At 44.6% G+C, this 22,920-nt stretch overlaps 1 protein-coding gene across 1 annotated transcript in view; it reads right to left on the reverse strand.

Moving 5' to 3' along the window:
* The window catches only part of TMEFF2 (transmembrane protein with EGF like and two follistatin like domains 2), a 256,384-nt gene that overhangs the window by 64,205 nt on the left and 169,259 nt on the right, over positions 1–22,920 (reverse strand). The window lies entirely within an intron of this gene.

Raw genomic sequence — 22,920 nt, forward strand, 5'->3', positions numbered from 1 at the left:
AGAATTGATGCTTTTGAATTATGGTGCTGGAAGAGACTCTTGAGAGTCCCATGGACTACAAGAAGATCAAACGCATCCATTCTGAAGGAAATCAGCCCTGAGTGCTCACTGGAAGGACAGATCCTGAAGCTGAGGCTCCAATACTTTGGCCACCTCATGAGAAGAGAAGACTCCCTGGAAAAGACCCTGATGTTGGGAAAGATCAGCACAAGGAGAAGGGGACGACAGAGGACGAGATGGTTGGGCAGTGTTCTCGAAGCTACCAGCATGAGTTTGACCAAACTGCGGGAGGCAGTGGAAGACAGGAGTGCCTGGCGTGCTCTGGTCCATGGGGTCATGAAGACTAAACGACTAAACAACAACAAATCTTTTGTGATTTCGAGCTGTATTCTCACCCCCTAAGTACTTTTTCAAGGCAGCAATCTTACGTGGCAACCCAAAACAAGAGATTTTGGGTGCTGTGCCTTGAAAATGCTTTTTTTGGGGTGTCCACCATCTCTCACAGGTCTGGGAAGTTGGGAGTTGGAGTCCAATACTTGTGGCTATCACTGGCCTAGAAAAGTAGTCGCATTGAGGTCCAGTGCCCTTCCCCTCCCATTCACCCCTTTTGCTGTGGAAGACTCTCCTATCCTCTGCTTTATATATGAATTAGGGCAGACATGTGAACGACAGCCCCCTCATGTCTCATTCTGCCCCAAGAAGGAAGCAAAGAGAATAACGAGCAGAGAAATGACGAAGCATTGCAATCTTGCAATTTAAAGGATCATTGTGGGGTTTGGAATATGCACATGTTCTTCAATGAAAATTAATGACCTAATAATTTATACAACACAGGACCTATTTGCATGCTTAATTTGGCCACAGTGCCAGCTTTTGTAAAAGTTATGCATTTTGATTTCATAAGTTTTGTCACAATGGAGGCACCGACCAGATGTCCTCTTCCTTTGCATGGTTGAGCATGACTGACAATTGCACCGATTCCTACAGGGCCCAGAGCTTTGCATATGCTCTGTTGAATGTGCAGATCTCCTCACTCCAACATTTATAGAAATTGTGCCCACACACCAGTGTTCCCATAATGCACCAGCAACCACTGGGTGCGAGCAGACCAGTGCGGCAAAACTCAGGAGACAACAATTCTCTTGTCTTTTTGTCCACTTGTTGTTGTGATGTCGTTCATTGAGAAAACCTCCCTGAGACTTAGCACAGCTCTCGCTCTCTGTGCACACAAGTGTATGCCTTTGTTACCCGAAATCTCTGCAAGGCTGCAAAAATTAAAAGCCGAGAAATGCTAAATCAGCAGCATTATTAACTTTGCCATGTTGCGCGCCCGCCATATAATTTATGGGGTTCATTACAAGGTATAAATGGTAACAAATTAAAGAACAGAAAGAGGCAGTAGCAATAATATCAATTTGCACATTCAAGAGTGAAATAATGGAAGAAGGGGGCTTCTAAATGTACAGATAAAGGACTAGATTTCAGGGAGGAAAGCCTGAACCTTACAAGCCACATTTCCATGGGCTTTCAAGTGAAACATCCTTGCCTTATGCCAGGCACCCCCAAACTCGGCCCTCCAGATGTTTTGGGACTACAACTCCCATCATCCCTAGCTAACAGGAGCAATGGTCAGGGATGATGGGAATTGTAGTCCCAAAACATCTGGAGGGCTGAGTTTGGGGATGCCTGCCTTATGCCATGCACAAGATTTCTAAGCAGCTTTGTAGCATCTGCCATGCACATGGGACTTAAGCTGTCAGTTCTTAAACTCCTGCATCAGCTTCAGCTCTGCTGAAATCAATGGCACTCTGCTTATTACAACCCCTTTCAGGGCAACTTTATCTACATGTTTGCTGCATGCAGCAAGTCATATTATGTTGGGGTTGCCATACGTCCAGAATTTCCTGGACATAGCCAGGAAGATACAAGGAGATGGAACCTTTAGAAGACATTTGAAGGCAGCCCTGTTTTAATTTGCTTTATATGTTGTTTTAGTCTGCTGGATGGATTCTTCATGCATCCTGCCCTGGGGACTGTATGGCAAATAGCTATAGACCCTCCAAGTGTCCCTATTTTCCAGGGACATCCCTGATTTAGAGAAGCTCTCCTGGTTTCTGATTTGAGCCCAGAATGTCCCACTTTTCCTTGGGATTTCCCTATTTTCATTGGAGAAATGTTGGAGGGTATGGTAGGATGCCTGTATTTTCATTAGAGACATGTTGGAGGGTATGGAGTTATCTGACCCCCCGAGCCGTCTGAAAGCAATCCTGTATAGGGATTTTTTTTAAGGTTTAATGTTTTATTATGTTTTTATATATGTTGGAAGGTGCCCAGAGTGGCTGGGGCAGTCCAGTCAGATGGGCAGGGTATAAATAATAGAATTCTTATTCTTATTCATATTTGTATTTGTTTTCCTGAACAGGGTGTCCCTATTTTCATCGGAAAAGTGTTAGAGGGTATACGCTTGTGGAATAGAAGGAGTGCCATTCGGCAGCAAAATGTTTTGAGCTGGCTCTGGTAGCCTGAATCAAATGTATGGCCTTTAAGGACCGTAAGAACTTCTCTTCAGAGCTAGAAACTGAACAATGGCAACAAAGAGAGTACAAATGCATTTTAAGGCGATGGCCTGCTTCTGTGGCTTGAACCTTCCTCTTCAGGAATGAAAGCATACGGGCTAACTTCACAGTCTGTTGGTTCTCCTCCTCGCCACTTCATAAATCATACCTTATTATTTATTGAGAGTGTTTTTTGCCTGTGTAAAAAATAGGAAGAATGAGAGACGGTCACATTATAAAGCGTGAATGGCTGCAGAAGATTGCCCCTGCAAGGCATTGTTGATGAAGGGTGCTTAAAAAAGAAAAATGAAATGATTTTTTTTATATATATAAAAAAGGTGGATGTTTGGCAATAAAGAATGGGAGATTGCCCTATTTATATTTCACAGATAATTGGGTAGGAGCACAGAATAATCACCAGCCCTGCCTAAGATGATAAAATGGAGCTCTTCTTTACAATTTTGAATTGAACGGTCCTCTTGAACTAATGCTTGGTCCTTCCTTTCCGCAATACAATAATCGAGGCTTAATCAGAAACGACTGGATGGTTTCTATGTATATGACAAGCAAGGCTGTTATCCTATAGCTCTGGTGAGGCGAAAACAAATTAGTGAGTGAAACAGCAAGGGGAGTATTATAGGGACTTGTCCACCTATTGATTTTCCTTATCTCCCAGGGATAACTTGTACACTCCTACGTCTTTCTAATCATGTGGAAACATCACCAGAGCACCCAAAACACTTTTGCATCACCTCTCCAAAGCTTAAAGTAGCTTACAATAAAGCTAAGATATCTAAAAGCTTAGAAGTGGCATCAAAACATATCCCAAATTCAAGCAACAGCGCCTACATCAGGGGTTGCCATCAACTCTGGTCCTCCAGATTTATGATAAACAGAAACTGTCCTTCACCTACTGGGTTTGTTCTGATGGAAAGGTAAAGGTACCCCTGACCATTAGGTCCAGTCGCGGATGACTCTGGGGTTGTGTGCTCATCTTGCTCTATAGGCCGAGGGAGCCAGCGTTTGTCCGCAGACAGCTTCTGGGTCATGTGGCCAGCATGACTAAGCCACTTCTGGCAAACCAGAGCAGCGCACGGAAACGCCGTTTACCTTCCCGCCGTTTACCTTCCCGGAAACTGTCCTGCACCTACTGGGTTTGTTCTGATGGTACCTAACTAATATCAATAATGAATGTAACTCCAAATTTGGTCTCTCTCCCTCTCTGTGTATGTGAATGAGTAACAGAAATTATAAAAACAAAAAAAATTCCTTCCAGTAGCACCTTAAAGACCAACTAAGTTAGTTCTTGGTATGAGCTTTCGTGTGCATGCACACTTCTTGTGTGCATGCACACGAAAGCTCATACCAAGAACTAACTTAGTTGGTCTTTAAGGTGCTACTGGAAGGAATTTTTTTTGTTTTGACTATGGCAGACCAACACGGCTACCTATCTGTAACAGAAATTATAAACACCACTAAGGTGAAAAAATATTCATCAGGGTACCCAAAATGGTGCACCTCCAGATATTGTTTGAGTCCAGCTGGTGTTGGATTCCAACTCTCAACACTGCACTGTTGAGAGGATGGGAACAACATCTCAAAGGTACGACATTGTCCACCCCTGCCTCAGATGCTGGTACAGAAAAGCCATAAGTGAAAAGAAAAGACCAAATTCATTGGTCTTTTTGGTAAAAGATGGTCCACACAGAAGTTCATCCCTTTGAGTGTCATGGGATAATAATGATAATAATGATGATGATGATAATAATAATAATAATAATAATAATAATAATAATAATAATGTATTATTTATACCCCACCCATCTGGCTGAGTTTCCCCAGTCTGGGTGGCTCCCAACCCAATATTAAAAACACAATACAGCATTAGATAGACATTAAAAATTTCCCTAAACAGGGCTGCCTTCAGATGACCTTTAAAAGTAAGATAGTTGCTTATTGTCTTGACATCTGCTGGGAGGACATTCCACAGAGCAGGCGCCACTACCAAGAAGGTCCTCTGCCTGGTTCCCTGTAGCCTCACTTCTTGCCGTGAGGGAACTGCCAGAAGGCCCTTGGCGCTGGACCTCAGAGTCTGCGCTGAACAATGGGGTGGAGACGCTCCTTCAGGTATACAGGACCGAGGCCATTTAGGGCTTTAGAGGTCAGCACCAACACTTTGAATTGTGCTCGGAAATGTACTGGGAACCAATGCAGGTCTCTCAGGACTGGTGTTATATTGGTCAATACAGGGTAAGGTAAAGGTAAAGGTACCCCTGCCCGTACGGGCCAGTCTTGCCAGACTCTAGGGTTGTGCGCTCATCTCACTCTATAGGCCGGGAGCCAGCGCTGTCCGCAGACACTTCCGGGTCACGTGGCCAGCGTGACAAAGCTGCATCTGGCGAGCCAGCGCAGCACACGGAACGCCGTTTACCTTCCCGCTGGTAAGCGGTCCCTATTTACCTACTTGCACCCGGGGGTGCTTTCGAACTGCTAGGTTGGCAGGTGCTGGGGCCGAACGACGGGAGCGCACCCCGCCGTGGGGATTCGAACTGCCGACCATGTGATCGGCAAGTCCTAGGCGCTGAGGTTTTACCCACAGCGCCACCCGCGTCCCATACAGGGTACAGGACAACAAAACAACCTCTTCAAAGGCTCCCTTTTCAAGAGATCTAATCTAGCTTTCTAAATTGTATATTTTGTTAACTTTGCCCTATGTCCCTGCTCCCTGCCTTAAGTGGTCTGGTGTGCCTGATTTTTGCTGGGATGTTTTTACCTGTTTCCCCTGTTCCGATGTTTGCCTTTGTGAAGAGCGAGAGGAGAAATGCCTTATTCCCTGAGGGGGCAGCTGTACTTATGTATGGCATTTCAATCGCATGCTGTTATTCAAACAATTAGAAATCACACAGACCATGCAAGGAATTATCTGGGCACCGCGCAGAGCAGTTTTATTATTACACAGCGCTTATTGAAAATGATTTGGAGGACCCTAGAAACTTCGTAACGTAAAGAAGCCCTGAATATTTGGGAGGTATATTTATTATTATTATTATTAAGGATCACAATAGATGAAAATGCTGGTCACTGGACGTATGTCAAGCTGTAATGCACTGACGTGGAGAATGCACTTACTGCTACCCTGCCTTGCATACCAAGTGTGACACAACAGAGTGAGGCCATGGTGAAGAGCCAAGGGTAGGAGTAAGAACCAGGCAGCTGCCAGCGGTCCTCTGCTCTTTGCAGGCAACAAAACAAAAATGAAATGAAATGAAAATGCTCCTTATTCTTAAGGGACCTACATTTACCTGGTAAAGGTAAAGGTACCCCTGCCCGTACGGGCCAGTCTTGACAGACTCTAGGGTTGGGCGCCCATCTCACTCAAGAGGCCGGGGGCCAGCGCTGTCCGGAGACACTTCTGGGTCACGTGGCCAGCGTGACGAAGCTGCTCTGGCGAGCCTGCAGCAGCGCAGCACACGGAAACACCGTTTACCTTCCCGCTTATAAAGCGGTGCCTATTTATCTACTTGCACTTAAGGGTGCTTTCAAACTGCTAGGTGGGCAGGAGCTGGGACCGAACGACGGGAGCTCATCCCGCCGCGGGGATTCGAACCGCCGACCATGCGATCGGCAAGTCCTAGGCGCTGAGGTTTTACCCACAGCGCCACCCGCGTCCCTTGAATTCAGTGGCTCCGACTTCCAAGGCAGCGTGTGCTTGGGATTATAAATGCACTTCCATAAATATCAATAGCCGGTTTTGCAAACCTACTAGCAGAACGCCTGCCTTGATGGCCAAAATATAAATGGAAACCTATTCTAGAATAGATTCTTTATTGTCATTACACAAGTGCAACATTGCACAAGTGCAACGAAATTGGATATATTCTAGGAATATATATTCTAGGAATATATGCTGGAAGGAACAGGTGAGCACTTGCATAATAAACAAGCAGACCTCCCCCCCCCCCCCCCGCTTAGCTACCCATTGCCCTGGGTACGTAGGGGCTCACACTTAACGACACCCCTGCTGGGTTTAATCATGTCATTTTCCCTACATCTGTTGTCATTTGCTTTCATACCAGCCTGATGGTTGCCGTGCTGTGCTGCACAGCCTCTGCAGGTATATTTGTGTGTGTGTGTGTGGACACCTAGTGATGGGGGAGAATTTTGGTTCAACTTGCAATGGCAGTGAACTCTATCTGACGTCAAAACTCTATCTGACGGATCCTGCTCAGATAAGAACACAGGTGTGTGGATTAGGTTGTGCGTCTACAAACCTTTTGGCAGTGTGGTTCCATCTTAATTTGTATGAGATGCTCTGAGGGCTTTCCTTCCTTCCTTCCTTCCTTCCTTCCTTCCTTCCTTCCTTCCTTCCTTCCTTCCTTCCTCAAACATTTCTAGCTGCTTGTTAGTTCGTTAAATGTCCTGAGAGCTGTCAGGAGACCCCATCCCGCTCAGAGATCTACAATTCCTTGGATTCCTTGGGAAGAGGGACTGATCATTAACCACTCTGGAAATTGTATTTATGTAGGAGGGAATACGGGTCCCCTAACAACTCTTAGCACCCTTAATAAACTATATTTCACAGCTAGCAACCCCAGAGTCGGCCACGACTGGACCTAATGGTTCAGGGGTCCTTAACCACTTTAGCTAATGGGGCCCCCAGCTGCTGCCGTGCCACCGCCATGTGAATTCCGTTCTCATCCTGAGGTAAAGTTCTTAACCCAAGTTACTACTTCCAGGTTAGTGGAGTCTGTAACCCGAAGTATATGTAACCTGGGGTGTCTGTAACCTGAGTTAACTCTATACACAATACTTTCTTTCTGTCCCAGTTGGTCCATGTACAACTGCTGATAGCCCTTCCCTCTTCCTTCCTTCCACAATCTGACCGCATAATTGTTTCTTTTAATACTGAACTCAGGCGGTTTTGAGCTGACCAAAATTGGGTGGTGGTGGTTGACAAACAAGGAAGGAGGGACTGGCAGTATTGGGTGAACGCCCAGCGATGCAGAAATGAAGAATGTTAGTTAGTTTGTATTAAGGCGACAAGCCTTCTCTCACATCCCCCCTCCAAAGCCAAAGCAAAACACACAACAGCAACAACCCATGAAGTATGGTCTGCAATAAGAGGAAAGTGACTTGCTTGCTTGCGCCTCTTATGGTATTTAGCCTCCTTGAGTTTCAATCACTGCTCTTCCACCTCAATGGTAGGGCACACGTTTTGAAAACAGATTCAAATCTTCGCCATCACCCCTTAGCATGAGCTCAGGTAAAAGGATGGGGCGGGGGACACCTTTCTGAGACCCTGGACAGCCTCTGCAAGTCTGCATAGAGAGATTCCAAACCAGGCATCTTCAAATGTTCACATTTGTTTGCAGACTTCTTAAAACGGGCTGAGCAAAGCCAGATACCATCACACAGCTCAGACCCAGCCTGTTATCGGTAGACAAGGAAGAGCACTGGCTTCTATTTCTTGCGAAAGGCATTTTTGGAGAATATTTCCCATGCATTTTGGTGCTGATTTCCACAGGCTGCGGAGCAGACGTTTCAAACATCTGTAGAATCAGGGTAAACAAAGCCCATCAAGGCAAGCCAACAGCAATTGATCCCTGTTTGTCACATCTTTCCTTATCTCTTATTAAAATTCCTCGCAATTCCTTTCTCACTTTGCACCCAACTCTAACCCTTTCTTCGGTTCAATTATAATATAACCTTCATCTAGGTCGCGCCTCTCTCTGGAGACCTCAAAGCTGGATTGGCTTGCGTGCCACAGCACCTTAAGGGCAAAATAAATGTCTCATTTTTCTTTTGAAAAGGGCTTCAATTTAAAAAGAGCTGGGGAAAGTGGCATAATCACCAGCACTACTAAATAGATGCGGCAACACATTGTTGAGAAGCTAGAAAGAGTCAACAGCTCAAGCTGTGCGTGCAGAAACGCACACCTCGTAAGTGATGTTGTCAGACAAATATAAAGGTAAAGGTAAAGGTACCCCTGCCCGTACAGGCCAGTCTTGCCAGACTCTGGGGTTGTGCGCCCATCTCACTCAAGAGGCCGGGGGCCAGCGCTGTCTGGAGACACTTCCGGGTCACGTGGCCAGCGTGACATCGCTGCTCTGGCGAGCCAGAGCCGCACACGGAAACGCCGTTTACCTTCCCGCTGGTAAGCGGTCCCTATTTATCTACTTGCACCCGGGGATGCTTTCGAACTGCTAGGTTGGCAGGCGCTGGGACCGAGCAACGGGAGCGCACCCCGCCGCGGGGATTCAAACCGCCGACCTTTCAATCGGCAAGCCCTAGGCGCTGAGGCTTTTACCCACAGCGCCACCCGCGTCCCAATATATATTTATTGTGAAGCAATAAAGTTCTTTGCCTTCAAGTCGTGTGCCCGTTCCTGATTAGCTGCCCAGCTGGCAAGGCTATTCTGGCAGCCTGACACAGGCCTAGGTGGGGCGGTGCCACTTAAGCTGGCATCACGGCCAGTTATGGAGAGCAGAAGGGAGAAGAAGGCAGTGCAGGGCGAGGTGCCATATATGTGCAACAACACACTGTGCCCACACCAAGCTCTCTGCTGCCTTGCTCCTCCACCTGATGAAAGTTGCAGTTCAACAATCTGGAGGGTACCATGCTGGGTGCCCCAGGGTTATAATAATTCTTTGGGCCTCCATCTGTCTCAAGAGACAATGGACTGTGCCCCAGGGGTGAAGTCAAACCACCACATTAGCAGCACCAAAGTGACCTCCCCGGGGCGCGGGCTTGGGCAGTGTGTATGGAGGTCCTGTGTCCTTTCTTGGCCTCCAAAGGAAAGGAGAGCAATACATTTGGCACCAGCTTGGCTGCAGGAGTTGCTGGAAGGAGGCATGCAAGGCGCCATCCAACTATCTTAGGAACTTCACTCTGGATTTTTGTAGGGTTTACTCCTTGGCTTTTTCTTCTCCTGAAGATATCCTGCAAGGCAGCGGAGGTTTATGATCAGAGGATTCCTTCTCCTAGATGGGCTACCTTCCCAGGTTGAAATGTACACCACTCCTTGGAGAAAAGTGGAATATCCCCATGCCTCATAAATAAAAATATGAGTACCTCATATTCTTCTTTTCTTTTTATCTATCTATCACCTATCTATCTATCTATCTATCTATCTATCTATCTATTTTTCTATCTATCTATCTATCTATCTATCTATCTATCTATCTATCTATCTATCTATCTATCTATCTATCTATCTTTCTATCTATCTATCTATCTATCTATCATCATCTATCTATCTATCTATCATCTATCTATCTATCTATCTATCTATCTATATCATATCTATCTATCTATCTATCTATCTATCTATCTATCTATCATCTATCTATCTATCATCTATCTATCTATCATCTATCTATCTATCATCTATCTATCATCTATCTATCTATCTATCTATCTATCTATCTATCTATCTATCTATCTATCTATCATCTATCTATCTATCTATCTATCATCTATCTATCTATATCATCTCTATCTATCTATCTATCTATCTATCTATCTATCTATCTATCTATCTATCTATCATCTATCATCTCTATTTTTCATCAATCTAGATGAGGCAGCCATTGGGGGTAGCAACAGAACTGACGATTCACCATGCTAGAGAAGAAACAATTTTTTTTTTTGTTCCTTCTCCCTAGAGAAGAAACTAAAAATTTAATTTTTTTTAGTTTCTTCTCCCATTAGATTCACGAAATGTTTCGGGATATGTGTACCCCTGCGTCTCCCCAGAAAAAAAGCAATCTATCATCTGTCTATCCTCTCTCTCTCTCTCTCTCTCTCTCTCTCTCTCTCTCTCTCTCATATGTCCCACAAGACAACAGGCACAATTTTTACTTGCGAAGCCTTTTTCATAAATATAAGCACAAGGCAGCAGAGGTTTAAGATCAGAGTTTTCATTTTCATAGATGGGCTAACTTCACAGGGGTTGATGAGCCCCCACCCCTGCCCCTAATTAGTGTAGTAATCGTACCTCAGCTCCCAAATGCCTTGGGAGTTGAATGTTCCGGCTCCCAATCGAAAAACGGAAGTGAGTGTTCCGGTTTTCGAATGTTCTTTTGGAAGCTGGACGTCCGACGGGGCTTTCACAGCTTCCAACTGTCTGCAGGAGCTTCCTTCAGCCAATCAGAAGCGGCGCTTTGGAAATCGAACATTTACAGAATGGATTCTGTTTGACTTCCGAGGTACGACTGTAGTATCATCATATTTAAATGCTATAATAATTATCTCAATAATGATAATAAGCAACAGTCTTGTACAGACAGGCCACTATGAACACTCCCATTTTGCCAGTGAGAGACTGAAGCCATGTGCAGTGCAAACTTATATACTAGGCGGGTATACACAGGATCGTAGTCTTTTGTTGCAACCCTAGGTACTAAGTAGTAAGATCCCTCTGATGTTTAACAGAGCTTAGTCCTGCCTCTCACCACTGGTTTGCAGTGGCGTAGCGTGGGTTGTCAGCACCCGGGGCAAGGCAAGTAATTTGCGCCCCCTAACCCGTGGATTTGCGCCCCCTAACCCATGGATTTGCGCCCCCTAACCTGTGGATTTGCCCTAACCCCAGATGTTGCGCCCGGTGCAGCCGGGCCCCCCCCTGCACCCCCCACGCTACGCCACTGCTGGTTTGAGCACCTTGTGGCTCTCTCCCTCAGCGACCAGGGATTACACATTCATTTATTGTAATTTCAGTATTTAAAGCATCTTCTGCAGCTGAAGGCAGCTCACATTTTAAGAGACATTAAAAACAATAACTATAAAAATCAGAATAAAAACCACCTCCTGGGCTGCCCATCTGAAAACAATGGGATGCCGTCTCATTAACTGCCATACTGACCTAACCTGCAATTTTCTGTGTGCCTTCAAGAAACATGAGATTTGTCAATTAGATGAATGAGAATGATAACAGATGGAGATACTTTGCATTCATGGCAGGGGTTCTCATTATATTTTTAAGTTTTGACCTGCACCTACTATCCCTTCCAAATCCGTCCCATTTTCAGTTTTCTCATGTAAATCCTAAGAATTGTAGTTTATTTATTTTTGTTTGTTATGAATAGCTACATACCCTCCATCATTTTTTCCAATGAAGATAGGGACACCCCATTCCATAATGAAAATTTCACTATTTATACCCCACACATCATACTGGGTTGCCCCAGCCACTCTGGGCAGCTTCCAACATATATAAAAACATAATAAAAACATTAAACCTTAAAAAAAAAACATCCCTATACAGGATTGCCTTCAGACGGCTCGGGGGTCAGATAACCCCATACCCTCCAACACGTCTCTAATGAAAATACAGACATCCTACCATACCCTCCAACATTTCTCCAATGAAAATAGGGAAATCCCAAGGAAAAGTGGGACATTCTGGGCTCAAATCAGAAACCAGGACAGCTTCTCTAAATCAGGGATGTCCCTGGAAAATAGGGACACTTGGAGGGTCTATAGCTATTTGCCATACAGTCCCCAGGGCAGGATACATGCAGAATCCATCCAGCAGACTAAAACAACATATAACTTCAGTTAAAACCAGACTTTGAAACTATAGTATAAACAATTAGAAAACAAGCGCAGCACTACAGCAATGGAGGAAACATTCAGTTCATCTTCAACCTCCACCTCACTGCCCCATGCCTGGGCAAAGAGGTGCCAACTTATAACAAGCAACTATTTATTTGCAAAACTGCACCCAATCTTCACACATACAATGGAAATTGTAGGAAAATATTCCTAGGGCTTGCTGCTCCACCTCTATAGTTTTTTTAAAACAGAATCCTCTTCAACTGCACCCAGGGAGGTCAGGGACCAGTGCAGGGCTGTCTTAAGCATATGTGGCGCCGGGGTGCAAAAATCATCCCGGCACCCCCCCCCCCCACGTCTCCCAGAGTTGTCAACCTTTTTTTAGGGGGGGAGGCTCTCTGGGTTGGCCGTCAAGGCACAAAGGCAGGGCAAAGCAGGGCACAGAGGAGACCAGGCAACCAGGCACCTCGTCGGGTGGGCAGCACATTCTGGACGGGCCTCTCCACGACCCTACGCCAATCCCAGGTGCACAGGAGGGCAGGGTCGGATGGCCACCTCAGCACCTCGCTAGCTCGCTCGCCCCCAAACTTGCAGAAGAGCCTGCTGCAGTGCTCCAGTGAGCGGGCTCTTCCTCAGACTCCAACTCTTGGGCCCCGGACTCTCAGCCTGGCACCCCTGAGAGCCCAGTGCCCGGGTGCCCCGCACCCCTAACTCCTATGGTTAAGACGGCCCTGGACCAATGATAGAACTAACTAATTCTAGTTCTGCTCCGATCTTCTTCCCTGTTGGTTTTTACAAAGTTAAAACAGAGGCTGAGGGGGAGGAAGCTGACAGGCAAGGCCACTACATGTATGTATGTAAGCAGGTGAGGGAAACTGAGGTTGGAAGGGCAATGCAGCTTTTCCCAAACAGGCCAGCCTCCAGTGCCTCCTTGTTATTATTCTGTAGAGATGGGACATCATCATCATCATCATCATCATCATCATTCTCCACCCATCTGGCTGGGTTTCCCCGGCTACTCTGAGCAGCTTCTAGCACATATTAAAAGTAAAGGGACCCCTGACCATTAGGTCCAGTCATGACCGACTCTGGGGTTGCGGCGCTCATCTCGCTTTATTGGCCGAGGGAGCCGGCGTACAGCTTCCGGGTCCTGTGGCCAGCAGGACTAAGCCGCTTCTGACGAACCAGAGCAGCACACGGAAACACCATTTACCTTCCCACTGGAGCGGTACCTATTTATCTACTTGCCCTTTGATGTGCTTTCGAACTGATAGGTTGGCAGGAGCAGGGACCAAGCAATGGGAGCTCACCCTGTTGCGGGGATTCAAACTGCCGACCTTCTGATCGGCAAGTCCTAGGCTCTGTGGTTTAACCCACAGCACCACCCTCTCTAGCACATATTAAAGCATAATAAAACATCAGACTTTAAAAATATTGTTTCTCCATTCAAGGCTTTCTACCACCACCTTGATTCTAACCAGTCTTCAGCCCATGTCTAATATTCTTAAATTGCATACCCTCCAACATTTCTATGATTGGGAGACCCTACTCCATAATAACAATAATAGTTTTATTATTTATATCACACCCATCTGATTAGGTTGCCCCAGCCACTCTGGACAGCCTCGAACATATATAAAAACATAATAAAACATTAAACATTCAAAAACTTCCACATACATGGCTGCCTTCAGATGTCTTCTAAAGGTTGCATAGTTACTTATCTCCTTGGCTAGGGGGTCAGATAACTCCATACCCTCTGACATTTCTCCAATGAAAATAAGGACGTCCTAAGGAAAAGCGGGACATTCCGGGATCAAATCAGAAACTAGGATGGCTTCTGTAAATCCAGGGCTGCCCCTGGAAAATGGGGATACCGGGAGGGTCCGGTGGCCCAATGCACTGGTAGTTGGATCTTACTTCACTGATGGTGACCCAGCAGCATTCTCCAGTGCCAAGATGTAGCAAAAGACAAGGGAGAGCTATGCATACATTGGAAAGAGTGACACAGTGCTTAGTGCACTGAAGGCGAACCCTGTTCTTTGCTTATTTACCTTGCTTCCTGAGCACCAGCAGTGACCTGAGTGGTGGAAGGTAGAGCAGAAAGGACCTCCTCATTCCCCCCCTTGCCGCCACAACAGGTGAAAGGGGAAGAAGGTCCTTTATACAGTTTGCCGACTTTGCCAGTCCCCCCTGAGCTAGTTTCTTTATATTTGTGAATGGCATTGTGATTGTTAGTGATATCCGAGCATTGTACAACATTTAGGTTGGCAGGAGGCACAAAATGACAAGGCAAAGGGTATGTAGATGCGAATTGGCTATTTGCAGCAACTGGGAAGCAGAGAGGCTAACCAGAGAGTTAACATCTCTGCTGATCCGTCTCGCCCGCGCCCAGATTTCTGACCTACAAAATCGTACTCTTGCTTTCTTAAACATACTTACATGAAACTCAATACCAACACAATCTATTTATTGCTAAAATGCTAGTTGGAAATTGGAAACGGTATAAATAAGATGCATTGCTGGTGATCCGCATGCCCCCTGAAGGCACTGTAAGGCTCAAAAACTCACTCGGTTCACGGCGTCATAAAACTGAAGCAATAAATGTCACCCCTTTTTTGATTGCACATTAAGCCAATCGGCTTTTTATTGCGGCTAAATAGGCCGTCATCAAGGCACCAGTCATTTTACTACTAGGGCATGACTTCAGCGAAATGTATAAGCTGATGAGGATGTGTGTGGGAGGATACTTTATTTCCGTATATTTTGCGCGCAGGCAGACAAAGTGGGGTGTGTGTGATGAAAGGTTTCTCCCGGCCCCCAAATAGTCCAGTCCAAAGCGCCTACCCATGTTCGTTCATGCTGTATTGCCCTGATGTACACAGAAGATTAGGTGTCAATGCACATTAATATTTGATGTGCATTATCATATTATCCTTTATGGGTACTTTCCCAAGCATGCAAAGAAAGGCTCTCTTAAACACAGGGAGTTATATAATAATGTAGCGGTATTTTGCTGAGTTCACTCAGCATGCAAACTGTGCCCTTTGATTTTATGGCAGGGGTGGGGAGCAAGTACCAGCCACTATAAGATACCCAATACCCATAAAGGAGTGAAATATGGCAAATCAGCCACCCATCCAGTGCTATCTTTCTAGGAAAATGGGTGCCAGAACTCACCACGAACACTTCCCTCATTCTCTTAGAATAGCAATGGTGCCCACTTGAGAGGTGCCACAACAGAATTCTGGCGAGTTCTGGCTGAAAAAAGGCCCTGCAGTAATCCACTTTGTTTTCGAAAAGCACACAGACACGCCACCCCACCCCCACCCCAGATAAGCACATGCTTGCAACATACAGTGGTACCTCAGGTTACATACGCTTCAGGTTACATACGCTTCAGGTTACAGACTCCGCTAACCCAGAAATAGTGCTTCAGGTTAAGAACTTTGCTTCAGGATTAGAACAGAAATTGTGCTCTTGCGGCACGGCAGCAGCAGGAGGCCCCATTAGCTAAAGTGGTGCTTCAGGTTAAGAACAGTTTCAGCTTAAGAACGGACCTCCGGAACGAATTAAGTACTTAACCCGAGGTACCACTGCACTGTTAAAAATGAAGAGAGATCCCATCACCCATAATTCAAGAATATTAACATTTTTTGACGCAAACGGTACAGGGAACCTTCTGGAAGCAAAAGTGTTGTTCGGCATGCATACTTGCTTCTTAACACTGAGGGGATGTTTGCTGCCAGAAAGATTTGCTGTGTCCGTTTGCTCATAGAAATTGTGCATGCAGAAGCACTCTTGGGTGAATGTTATTTTATTATTTCCTGAATTTCTTACTCATCATAAGATCCCAGGGTGGATCACAACTGTATAATTGTTCAACTGAGACTGAAATAGAGAACGGCTATGTGTATCACTGAAGGGTTTTAACCAGAATATTCCATTGAAGCTAAAGAACAGCAGAAAGGGCTCTCTGAGCTCCTAGATGGGTTGATGATTAACTGTTGTTATTCTCTAGCAGCTAACAGGCGAGTGTTTAACCTTGGATTGCGTAAGAGGTATTGAATTGCAAATTTACCTTCTTGGAAGGGTGGTGGCTAAGTCTTTGTTCCCAGACTCTGTGGGAATGAGGATGTGTCAATGACTCTCCTGAAGGGAGTGACACAGCTCCAGGAAAAATGGAGGCTGTAAGGAGAGAGAGGGGCCTTTGCTTATAGGTCTGTTTGGAACTACGTTTATTTCTAAGATGATGAGCCTGTGCTGGAGAGCAGAAGATATTGTATCGAATTGTTTGGATGTATCTTTGATGCTTTTGTTCTGTTTTGAAGAAAGTTCTGCAAGTAAAGTTTTGAATAATATCCAGTGGGTCTGGACAATATTTCATTCTAAAAGGGGTCTGCTGGTGGACCACAATAAACTGATTGATTGATTAATGGCCAGTTTTTATGCACCCAGTTGCTTCAAGATATATTAATATCTGCAATGACAACAATATAAAAAATGAATACAGTGGCACCTCAGTTTTAAGAACAGTGTGGATTAAGAACAATTTGGTTTACAAACTCTGCAAAACTGGAAATAGTGTCTTGGTTTGAGAACTTTACCTCAGTCTAAGAACAGAATCCGAATGGTGGAAGGGCACCTGCGGTGGGAGGCCTCATTAGGGAAAATGTGACTTGGTTTAAGAACAGTTTTGGTCTAAGAACAGACTTCTGGAATGGATTAAGTTTGTAAACCAAGGTACCACCGTACTAAAATCAAATTTAAAAAATTACAATCAGAAGACTAGTGTGAGTCCTAAATATCTATCATCTATCTATCATCTATCTATCTATCTATCATCTATCTATCTATCTATCTATCTATCTATCTATCTATCTATCTATCATCTATCTATCTATCATCTATCTATCATCTATCTATTATCTATATCATCTCTCTATCATCAAAGACAAGGGTAAAGAGGGGTTTCTTCTATGCCCAAAGTTATACCATGAAGCAGCAAGATACACCTCTGTGAGGAGGGAGTCCAGAACTTTATGAGGTACAACAGAGCAAGTCCTCAACTGGTCTACCATTCCCTGCACTTCTGAGCAAGCACATGACTTGACTGCCATTCTGGATTTGTTCCAAAACCAAACATGAAACCAAAAGTACTAATCAAGCAGTTCCACTCCTCAAATCAGGGGCGAGAAAGCTGCGCCCTTCCAGCTGGGTTGAGGAGGGTTCGAATTCAACAACATCTGGAGGGTCTTTACCCCTGCTCCAATTTGAGGGAAGGGAGAGGCAGAACAGAAACTACTGTATTGCAACTATCTATTTCTGTTTTGAGTCTGTAACGTGAGGGGGGGGGGGAGGTCTTTAATGGATTATAAATTTGTCCTTAGAACTATACCAATTGCAGGACATCATCGAATGCTGCCATAGCTAGATTCTTCAGAATCTAGCGCAAGAAGGTCACGTAGTTTTTGTGCACCCTGTTGAACATTAGCAAGCAGTCAATTCCTGTGTGGTGTACTTGAGCTTTCAAGCTGCCTCTTAGAGCTTTTGCACACCAATCTCAGGATGACATCATCATGTTCAGATGCTCTGGCTAAAACGAGCAGATACAGAACCGCTCTTCCAATCTAATTGACGCATGGATTGAGAAGCTGGCAAAAATCAGATACCCGTTTTCTTTGCATGTTTCCCTTGCTTTATTTTGGGATATATTTGGCCATAATAAAGATAAATATCGATTGGCTCGAGCAATATTGATTTTAGGGTAGTTGCTGCTGACAGCAGCATGATTTGTACAGACTTCCACACTCTTATAATGGAGTTTATTTGCATGAGAATTTGGTTTGAGGGTATTGATGTGGGCTTTCACTTACTGCACTGGCATGCTGTAGAATTTGCATATAACGTATACCTGCAATTAGAGAATAAATATGAGGTTAAGGGATGGCCGTTTGGTTACATACACATCCCGGTGGTGGATGGGAGTGGCTCTAAGTGGAATAATGTTTGCATTCAAAATAGCCATGTTAGCACAAAGTGACTTGGGGGTGGGGTGGGGATTCAAATTCAGGTGTATCTCCAGGTGCTGTGCAGTCATTAATTTAGCTTCATATTGTGCCCTGCTGCCCCACACTCCTAATCATTCACTGGTTTGTTGTTGTCGCCGCTGCTGCTGCTGTTGTTGTTATTCTGCTGGTTGATCTCCAGGAAAGGAATTTGAAGTAGCCTATTTATCAATTTATCAAAATGGAGGCAGTGAGAGATTTTACTTTCTTGGGCTCCATGATCACTGCAGATGGTGACAGCAGTCACGAAATTAAAAGACGCCTGCTCCTTGGGAGAAAAGCAATGACAAACCTAGACAGCATCTTAAAAAGCAGAGACATCACCTTGCCAACAAAGGTCCGTATAGTTAAAGCTATGGTTTTCCCAGTAGTGATGTATGGAAGTGAGAGCTGGACCATAAAGAAGGCTGATCGCCGAAGAATTGATGCTTTTGAATTATGGTGCTGGAGGAGACTCTTGAGAGTCCCATGGACTGCAAGAAGATCAAACCTATCCATTCTGAAGGAAATCAGCCCTGAGTGCTCACTGGAAGGACAGATCGTGAAGTTGAGACTCCAATACTTTGACCACCTCATGAGAAGAGAAGACTCCCTGGAAAAGACCCTGATGTTGGAAAAGATGGAGGGCACAAGGAGAAGGGAACAACAGAGGACGAGATGGTTGGACAGTGTTCTTGAAGCTACCAGCATGAGTTTGACCAAACTGCGGGAGGCAGTGGAAGACAGGAGTGCCTGGCGAGCTCTGGTCCATGGGGTCATGAAGAGTCGGACATGACAAAATGACTAAACAACAACAATTTATCAATTTATCTATTTCATTTATATCTCATCCTGTTCTCCAAGAAGCTTGAAGGTGGAATACATGCAGGGCTATTTTTCCCAACCAGAACTTGCAGGAACTGAATTCCAACATCTCTCATGAGGGCGTCATAGCCATAATAATAGAACAAGTGAGGCCTCAATGGTGAGTTTTGGTACCTCTGCTTCTAGAAAAATAGCACTGATACATGTACGTGTTTCTCTCTCCTCCTCATTTAATCCCCACAAAAACCCAGTGAGGTAGGTTGAGAGGCCCTGTGTGGGTGTCTGGAGGCGGTTGGAGGATGGATGGCGGCTAACAGATTAAGGTTGAATCCTGACAAGACAGAAGTACTGTTTTTGGGGGAGAGGAGGTGGGCAGGTATGGAGGATTCCCTGGTCCTGAATGGGGTAACTGTGCCCCTGAAGGACCAGGTGCGCAGCCTGGGAGTCATTTTGGACTCACAGCTGTCCATGGAGGCACAGGTCAAATCTGTGTCCAGGGCAGCTGTTTACCAGCTCCATCTGGTATGCAGGCTGAGACCCTATCTGCCTGCGGACTGTCTCGCCAGAGTGGTGCATGCTCTGGTTATCTCCCGCTTGGACTACTGCAATGCGCTCTACGTGGGGCTACCTTTGAAGGTGACCCGGAAACTACAACTAATTCAGAATGCGGCAGCTAGACTGGTGACTGGGAGCGGCTGCCGAGACCATATAACACCGGTCTTGAAAGACCTACATTGGCTCCCAGTACGTTTCCGAGCACAATTCAAAGTGTTGGTGCTGACCTTTAAAGCCCTAAATGGCCTCGGTCTAGAATACCTGAAGGAGCGTTTCCACCCCCATCGTTCTACCCGGACACTGAGGTCCAGCACCGAGGGCCTTTTGGCGGTTCCCTCACTGCGAGAAGCCAAGTTACAGGGAACCAGGCAGAGGGCCTTCTCGGTAGTGGCGCCCTCCCTGCGGAACGCCCTCCCACCAGATGTCAAAGAGAACAACAACTACCAGACTTTTAGAAGACATCTAAAGGCAGCCCTGTTCAGGGAAGCTTTTAATGTTTGATGTATTATAGTATTTTAATATTTTTTGGGAAGCCGCCCAGAGTGGCTAGGGAGGCCCGGCCAGATGGGCGGGGTATAAATAATAAATTATTATTATTATTATTATTATTATTATTATTAGGAAGTGACTGGCCCAAGGTCACCCAGTGAGCTTTATGGCCAAATGGGGATTTGTTAAGAGTGATGTTTATTTATTTCCATTCCAAAAAAAACAAAACAAAAAAAACCTACCAAAAAAGCCCCAACTCTCCAAGGTTCCACGGAAGGTTATGCACATCAATTCGCCACGTGTACCAAGAGTTCAAGTGTCATCAGCTACGATGCTGATATCGCCATTTATTAATATTCCGAATATTCATTAAAATTCCCCAGAGTGGCTGGGGAAACTCAGCCAGATGGGCGGGGTATGTATGTATGTATGTATGTATGTATGTATGTATGTATAAATAAATAAATAAAACCTTAAAAGAAAGGATGCAACTTAAAAAGAGAAGATACGTATTTATTCTTCTGCAAATAAGCAGAAGCTTGGAAGCCACAAAATGTGAGTGCAGATAGCTGACAGCACCCTAATGTAAAGCTATCAACACTTACTTTAGTAGCTGACATAATTACAAATTCCATATTCATATAGAATAAGAATAATAAGGATTCTTTGCTGTAGCACTCAAACTCTTTTTTTTAAAAAGTAACAGATCACACAGTAATTATGAATGCAAAAGGACTGCAAGTTTTTGATCCTTCTGCATATGCTAGAAAGGGGAGGTTTTTTCAAAAGGTTAACCTTCATCTGAAGATAACACCAACCTCTCTCATTTTCCCTTTAAATAAAAGAGCATTTTCATGTGTTATATCAAGCTACTTCAACTCTGAAGAGCTTCTGCCATCTTTATAGATTACAAGTAGTCCAGAGGAACAAGAGCTTCCACTCTTGTTGACCTGTAACAAAACAAGTCTAGGACTTTTTCACACGCTCATGCGCTGACATTAAGCCACTTTGCAAAATGAAAGGGCTCTCCCTTTGATATGTTCTATTTATATCCTCTCTGAGAGCTCTGAGATGCTTTAAAAATTGAGAGAGAGTGTGTGTGTGTCTGCACATGCACATGTGAAGGGATGATCTCTGAAATGCGCCTCCCTGCTCAAAGTCTTAATGCTCCTCTTGCCTTTTTGTGCATGTGTGCTTTTATCAGGGGCGTTACAATGAATCACTCCCTGTCATCCCGAGTCAATTGTTTTCTTAGCAAGCTCAGAAATAAAGCCCCAAAGCGAGTGACAAGTGAATGCCCGATTTACCGATAGATCGCAATCGAGAGCTTAATAAATGGGCACAGCCACTGGCTTGCTTCAAATATTCATGAAGCCTACTCTGGTGCAAAATGCATTAAAGGTGGGAATAATGCCAGTAATATATGATCCTCTTTTGGAGACAAGGAGCTTTCGCAGATTAAAAGAAGCAAGACGTTAAAGACTTTAAACTGAATAGCCTTTGTTTTTTTAACAGAGTGAAGGATCGTCACTAATGGAATGCTAAACCGTGTGTGTGCATGGCTGGGTGGGCGCCTTCCCACACACATACACACAAATTCGCATTTTGAAAAAGAAGTAAAGAAAATGTGCTAATACTCTGCAGCTTGGAGTTACTGCTTCCAATAAGGAATCAGAGTGGATGCTATCTCAGGTGGTACATGACACCAGTCAAGCTTGCAAAAATCTACCATTTGCCCGATAATAAATGTTGGAAGTGTAAAGAAACGGAAGGTACATTCTTTCACCTTTGGTGGACGTGCCCAAGGATCAAGGCTTTCTGGGAGATGATATATAATGAAATGAAAAAGGTATTTAAATATACCTTCCTGAAAAAAACAGAGGCCTTTCTCCTGGGCATGGTCGGCCAATTGGTGCCAAAGAAGGACAGAACTTTCTTTTTGTATGCCACAACAGCAGCAAGACTACTTATTGCAAAGTATTGGAAGACACAAGATCTACCCACCCGGGAAGAATGGCAGATGAAGGTGATGGACTATATGGAACTGGCAGAAATGACTGGCAGAATCCGAGACCAGGGAGAAGAGTCGGTGGAAGAAGATTGGAAAAAGTTTAAAGTCTACTTACAGAAATACTGTAAAATCAATGAATGTTAGAATGATGTTGGATAAGAAGTTAAGTGGTTTTTAGTTGTAATGCTATAAAGGAATAGGAAAAAATGGATTATTAACAGGTAAAAATTTAATGTTATAATACTTTAAGATTAAAGACTAGGACAAACAAAGAGGGAAAGGATTTGCTGAACTAACAAATTGAATTGGAATACAAAAAAGGGAGGTGTGAGGAGGTCCGGGAAACAAGCAGATGAAAGATAAGTAATGGAAAGATGGAATTGTTTTTAACTATTTTTATTTTGTATTTTTCTTTTTTCTTTTTTCATATTGTAATATTTTGAAAATCTTAATAAATATATATATATATATATTTAAAAAACCCAGAGTGGATGCTATCTGAAACATGGAATATGGTTAAGGGCCGCTTAGAATCGTAGAATTGTAGAGATGGAAGGGAAGCCAAGGGTCATCTAGTCCAACCCCTTGCAATGCAGGAATTTCAGCTAAAACATCCATGACAGATGGCCATCCAACCTCTGCTTAAAAACCTCCAAGGAAGGAGAGACCACAACCTCCAGAGGGAGACTGTTCCAAAGCCCAACAGCTCTTACTGTTGGAAATCTTTTCTTGATGTTTAGTTGGAATCTCCTTTCTTGTAACTTGATGTGATTGGTTCGAGGCCTACCCTCCAGAGCAGGAGAGAGAAGCTTGTTCCCGCTTCCACGTGACAGCCCTTGAGATATTTGAAGATGGCTATCATATCTCCTCTCAGTCTCCTCTTCTT

The sequence above is a fragment of the Podarcis muralis genome, chromosome 1, assembly GCF_964188315.1.
Source record: "Podarcis muralis chromosome 1, rPodMur119.hap1.1, whole genome shotgun sequence".
Classification (NCBI taxonomy): domain Eukaryota; kingdom Metazoa; phylum Chordata; class Lepidosauria; order Squamata; family Lacertidae; genus Podarcis; species Podarcis muralis.